The sequence below is a fragment of the Corvus brachyrhynchos genome, unplaced genomic scaffold (assembly GCF_000691975.1).
Source record: "Corvus brachyrhynchos isolate BGI_N302 unplaced genomic scaffold, ASM69197v1 scaffold20, whole genome shotgun sequence".
In the NCBI taxonomy this organism is placed as follows: domain Eukaryota; kingdom Metazoa; phylum Chordata; class Aves; order Passeriformes; family Corvidae; genus Corvus; species Corvus brachyrhynchos.
The window spans coordinates 78,261-84,979 of NW_008235735.1; positions in this window are offsets into that span (position 1 = coordinate 78,261).

Here is a 6,719-nt window from a genome sequence, read left to right on the forward strand (position 1 = left end):
CACATCTTTGTTACCATTTCCCACTAATATTGTTTTGTGGGTTTTTAACATTGTTGACAATGAAAATGTTATATAAACAAATGTGACTATCAATAAAAAGAAATATTAGAGAAAAGGTTCTCTGTCACAAGTTTAATTCAGAGCAAGAGACTCCACTGTTTAAATTTTATTGGTATTGAAAAGCTTATGCAAAGCGAAAATACATGGAAGAGAAAGTAAACAAAACACAAAGTAATTTGACAGCTGGACTGTGGTTCTGCACTCTCTTTGCCAGGTTCGACCATTAAAGCTCAATCTCTTCCTCTTCCCTGCTGTCTCCAAATGGATTTTCAATTCCCTTCTGTTCTGTGGCACAGTTTCAACAGATGGGATAAGGAATGTTGCCTAGCCAAACTAGCTTAAAGATTAGTGACAACAACACTTCCCTGGCCATGAGAGATGAGGGTTTGGATTTCCTCTGGATGCAAATATTACTGAACCTCAATGTTAGATGACTGTTCTCATATCATAGTATTAAATGGGTGTAGGCTCTGTCATCACTGTCACACCTCTACCAAAAAAAAAAAAGTGGAGCCTCTCTGTTCTTGAAAGTAAAAGGATGTCAGTGCACAAGGCATCTCCAAGGTAGAAGCTGCGGAAAGTCAATGTACCTGAGCTTGCAGGACTATTAAATCCTTCTGTGGAAATGTACATCTAAACTGATTAGCCCAAGTTCATACAAAGTCCCAGGTAAGCAAGGATGGAAAAGAGGCAGAGTGCTGACTCCCAGCTGCCACAAGGGAATTTTCCTCAGTAGCCAGAGTGACCTGACCCTTCAGGTAAGAATCTACCCTTGGTCTGCCTTCCACTGACTGTCAGATTACAACCAAGGAGTAGCTTACCTTAAGCAGTAATGCCATGTTTTCACTCAAATCAGATTTCGAGGAAGGAAGACTTTAAGGAACAATTAGCATCAAAGTGCTCCTCACATTACCAAGCCATCTGGTTTCCATTTTTACACTCCTAGCAATGTCACACTGGTGGTTTGGATGAGACCATCCACTGTGTGCGAGGCACAGGTAACTGCTTTGAAATTGAACTTTCAAATATTGTTACACCCTTTCCTAGTTTCTCTCCAAAAAATTTTGCCAGTGCTGACAAACAGCAAGCAGTGAATAGAACGTCCTGGCTCATGAATGACTCAGAAAATTATTAAATTATTAGAAAATCAAATCGTACCAGCAAATCTGATGCCTTGAGAAGCCACCTAAAACCAGAAACTAGACAAGAATAAGGGAATAAGGTAGGTATTTATTTGAAAGGCCTTCAAAGGTACACCCTGGGGAGGCAGAGGCTGCTGCTAAGAGGGACCCCAAGGTGTACAACAGGTCACAAATTCTTCACATTTTTGTAAGTTTGGTTCATTTGCATATCAGCATAAATTCTCCAATTAAAGCTTCAGTTAATGATGTCGTTTCCCCAAGTTTGCACCCCCTTTAGAGGCTTTGGTTTACATTTTGGGCCTAGGATGGTCTGAGTGTCCTTGTAGAGCAGGTCTGGAGAGGCTTTGTTATGGCTGCCTGGCATGAGAGAGCAGAAATTAACAGGCTACAAGAAACTTCAGAGTTACACACTAAGCAGTACAGGATTCGAAAAATATGAAAGTTAAAACCTAAGGCATCAAATCCTTTCTTCACTTGTTTTCACATGTGATGCAGAATTGTATAAGCTTTGGTTTCCACCTGATACTTCCCACACGTAGCTCAGTGCTGCTCTTGTGCAAAGGCAGCTTCTTTAATGGGTGTTAAGCCATCAGTGCTAGTAAACAGATACTGCTCCGATTTTCAGACAAAAACATTTTTAACAGTTCATGTTACTTCTGGACTGCTCATGTTTGTTCTGCTGTGAACCAGCAGAGCAAACAAGTTCTGATTAAGGCACCACAGAAAGTTTAGGAGTCAGGCATTTGTCTCCACACTATGGGATAAGACTTCCCAAGGAAGCAGCATGCACTAAGAGATGCAGCTATGGGGTGGAGAGGAAGAGCTCAGGGTACAGTCCCAGCCCATGTGGGCTGGGTGCCTCATAAAATATTTTAGCTCATCTCACTGTTACAACTCATTGGTGACAATTTGTTCTCTTTTTTTTTTCCAAGAAAGACATGCATGAAGTTGTCAAAACATATGAAAAAGGATGTTTTTCTTGAAATAAATTACATTCTTTAATGAATTCCTCCTTCCACACAGGAATAAATATCTTTAGAAAGTCATCCTTTATCATTTTCTTAAACTGTCCAATACTTCGGAGAAAGAATTTGAATATTTCGCATGCCTGTTCTCAGTAATGATTATCATTCTGCCAACAGGACACCTAACTTGCCTGGAGATCTCACTATACAAAAAAATGCATAAAGGCTCCTAATTTTCAAGTGGAAATAAAGGAATTATTCATAATTTTGCCTCAAATATTTCTAATGCTAATAACATGCTTTTCACAATATATTTCCCTCTTCAGTCATCACAATTCTCAGGCATTATATAAGCTGCCTGTATTCCTTGCCATACAATCAATTGAACAAGCCCATCATGGTTCTAAATCAGAAGTGACATGATTAGAAAGCAATCACAAAGCAACAATTCCCATCTAACGTTGCAATCACACAACAGAATCCTATCAAAATTCCCTAGGGTACTACCAAGGCATATTTACTGTGCTACCAATCTTCAGGACCCTTTTGCCCCTCAGTTTCTGATAACCCACCAAAAGTCTCTGCTGATAAACCTATAAATGATAAACCAATGCTCCAGGGTACTTAAGAAGACCCATTCTGAACTTAAAGCTAAACTGCCAGTAATACTGGCTTAGTAAATTTAAGCTACCTGAGAACTCCCTAGTTTTCCATTGATTTATTAATACAAAAACTTCAGATGTGACAGGAGCTAAAATGAACTGGATTACCATTCACCTTTCAAACTATCAACCTTCAGGCTGGGGATTAAGTAATGAAGGGGATTAAGTTGTAAAGAGCTGGATTCAGTGGATTTCACATACCTGTTACCGGTGTAATATGACATCATCCAGCACTAAGGAGCTCTCAAGGCACAAAAAGCTCATTTAAATCCTGAATCCCAATTCTGAAACAGGATTACTATCCTCACTTGAAACGTTTAAAGATAATCATTCATCTGTTAAATTGTCTTTAGTGCAACAGCAACCCAAGGTAAACAAGAAAACTGGGCATTAAATATTCCCTTCATTCAGGAACAATGATTTTAAAACTAGCTAAAGACTAAAGTATGCAACAGTAAAACCAACTCGCTGTACTGCAAGCCGAAATTGAAAAGGTGCAGATAACGCATGTGCCTGCTGCCATCTCCTGGTAGTTAAGAGGTAAAACCATCTGAATTTTTTTTTTTTTCCTTCTGTATCCTTCAGAAAAATGTCAGGTCTTCCAGGGAATAGGAACAAAAGAAAAAAACCAAAAAACCCAAGAAAAATATACCATTTTATGTTCTACAAAAGGAGCTTTCAAAACTCTCAAAATCTAAAAAAAGGTATTTCACTGTACAAGGCAGCCACTACCAGAATGTAGCTACTTTCAGGCTAAATGGAGTTCTAACATTGGCTTAAATAAAGAAACACCAAATCTCATTCATTTTATAGAAGAAATAAGTACTCACCCGAGTTATTTTAATTTCAAAACACATTCAGAAAATTAACTGTAAAAATTTCCACATGGTGTTCAAAACCAAATTAAGGAAGTCCCTTTGGGAAGCCTACTCATCATATTAGATGTTAGAGTGCAAATTATTGGCCCATAGTGACTCGTTTTAATATCCATTTCTTTTCATGAATACTTAAAGCTCAAGACAGTCTTTCACAGTTGCACTACTCTCATTGCCTTTGGTGAAGGACACAGCATTGCTATTTGTAATAATATTCCATGTTTTATGTTTTAAAAAGTAGGATTAGCCAACTTGAAAAGAAATGTTATGGTTATTTTGACAGCTGACTGGAGGTACCCTTACTTAGCCTGCAAACTTTAATGTTACAAAGACTGTTGAAATTTTCATTTCATAGACTATTTTGTTATGCTGGAGAGACCTGTCCATATCCTCCCAAAGGTTAAAAAAATAAATAAATAATGGGAATGAACTCTACAAGTGGGTTATGTCTTCTAGTGTGCTGAATGACTATGGGAATGTGACCTGGCTTGCCTTAAAAAAGGAATGAAGGCATACCAGTGATTTGGATTGCCCATGGTTTACTGACAATTGCCATGGGGAAACAATCATTAAATGTTGCAAAAAAGCCAAGCTAAATAGGGAACATTTCCTTTCACAGAATGAGAATCAAAAAAATTGTGTTGTAACATCAAGCTGTAATTGAGAAACGGAACAATGACTGAAGAGTTGTAAGAGACCTAAATTAAATCCAGATAGGATTTCACATTCCTTCTGAAAATGAAGGTTTTATCATGAGATAATTAAAGCAAGGCTAGCCAACTCCTGGTGTGCCAGAACGTATAACTTAGCCTGTCATCTTGGTTCGTGAGAGTCCCTCGGAGTTGGTCAGGAAGCAGCCTGTCACAAATCAGCCACTAACCCACAGCAGTCTCCCTGGCAGGAGCCCCAGAACCTTCCTCCTGCCTCCTCTGGACATTCTCTAACCACAAACTACAGGCACTGGCTATGGAGTGTGGTCAGGAACATGACAGAAGGACATCTGTGCCTGTCCCCATCACCCCTGGCCAGGCCATGGTCAGGTGGCAACTGCAGCTTAGTTACAGCACAGACAAAATGCAAAGGTGTTGGAGTTTTTTATGGGGGAGAGGGAAGCACATCAGGGCAAAAACCAGTGCTAACCACAATACAGAACTGGGGATGGAGATGTGACCCAAAACTCTGAAATATGGTGCCAGGTGCAGGAAGAGTTAGAGCCACCAACATCTCTCAGTGCCTGCCAGGTGAATCTTGTGAGAAGTAATGAAGAAGCAATTAAGTCTGTAGTTGATAAACATATGCACCCGGTCATACCAAGAGCAGGTGTGTGTGCAAACCACCCGGACTGAAACACAGGGACATTAACTTGGTTAAACCAAGAATGACTTGAATTCTTTTCTTCTATCTGGTTTTAACAGTAAGACAGCTAGAGAAGAAATATGTCAAATATTAATTGAAAGCTCTACTATTCTTGCCTGGTCTCATGCTTTCAAGATCTTTTATTTATCACAAAAATGAGCAGCTCTCCAAAAGCAAAATGGACAAGAAGCCAAGTATAGAAAAAACCCCAGAGGGTTGAGATGATTTTGGGATAGATAAATAAGAGCACCATAATACATAAGGTTTTAAGCAAAACAGCTCATATTCACAGCAATCCAACTTCCAAAAGCTAGGCTTTGGATGAAAAATGCTTCCATTGTCACAGCCTTGGAAATACACCACTCTTACTCAGAAAATATTTTATTGAGAAGACTTATGTATAACACAATCACTAGTGAACAAGACCCAGAATAAATTTCCCTTGGTTAAATTAAACTATTCAGGCCGTTTCAGAACTTCAGCACATGACTTCAGGACTATACCATTTGTTTTAATCACAGCAGCCTGAACCCTGAGGCAAACCATACTTCCTCTTGGATCAAAAACTGGAACCAAGAGAAAGCCTTAGCTTTTGAGAAAAAGTGTTTTATTACAACAAAATAAGCATTCACACCATCAATTCACTCTCTTAACAGCTGGCCCACTGCACTGTGTAATGATCACATGGTTTTTATCCTCAGTATAAATATTTCTGTTTTGAATGCAACTTCATTTTAAGACTGCTCAATTTGTTTCTTTCAAGGGCAATATGGGTATCTAACACAGGTATGCCTTAGATGATAATATCAGATAATGCTTTGGAAAAATCACATTCAGGGAATATTTCATTTGCAGCTCTTCTGTGCCCAGCAAATCCATTAATTTGCATCTTCTTGCCTATTAATTGATTTTATCAGCTAATTAGCTGGCCACCTTGTTACTATCCCAGCAGACAGTAACTTCCCCTCTTCGTATTAACATACTTCAACATTTACCCGTTTTGCTCAGTCTCTCTTACCTGTTAACCTCTGCCAGAGCTTCCTCCAGGTGACAGCCACTGCTGGTTGCAACATCTTCCTTGGTCTCCCTGTAGTAACAGGTCGGAAGTTGTGTGACCAAGTAGCAAATTCCCTTCACCAAGGCAGACCAAAAACCCAAATGGCTCTTAACCCTTTTTTTTTTTTTTCCTGGTGTTACTATGGATTGAAGGAAACATTGTTTCATTCTGCTTTCCCAGGTTCTCCCCACCTGCCTCTTCACAGTGCTTGCAAAATATTTTTATTTGAAATAGCTATTTCAATGATTTACATCGTGAATGCCACCAAAAAACCCCAATAATCTAAGTTTTGTTCAATTCGTACCTGGAAAGTAATATTTTTAAGTTGATAAGGTCGAACGCATCTAGGCAAACGCTGAAACCGAGCATCCCACAGCATTCCCATGGCGGAGCTCCTCACTCGCTCCACCCCCGCTCCGCGCTCCTCTCAGCCCCGCCCACAGACGCAGCGGCACCGGGAGCCGGCGGGGAGTTTAACAAGAGGAAAAAACCTTCCCTTCCCAGCAGGCAGCCCCGGGACCGCACAGGCTGCAGCCCTGTGCTTTCCATGTTTAAGGGGCACAGGGAACCGCGATTCCCAGAGGGAAGGCCGCTGGGGTGGC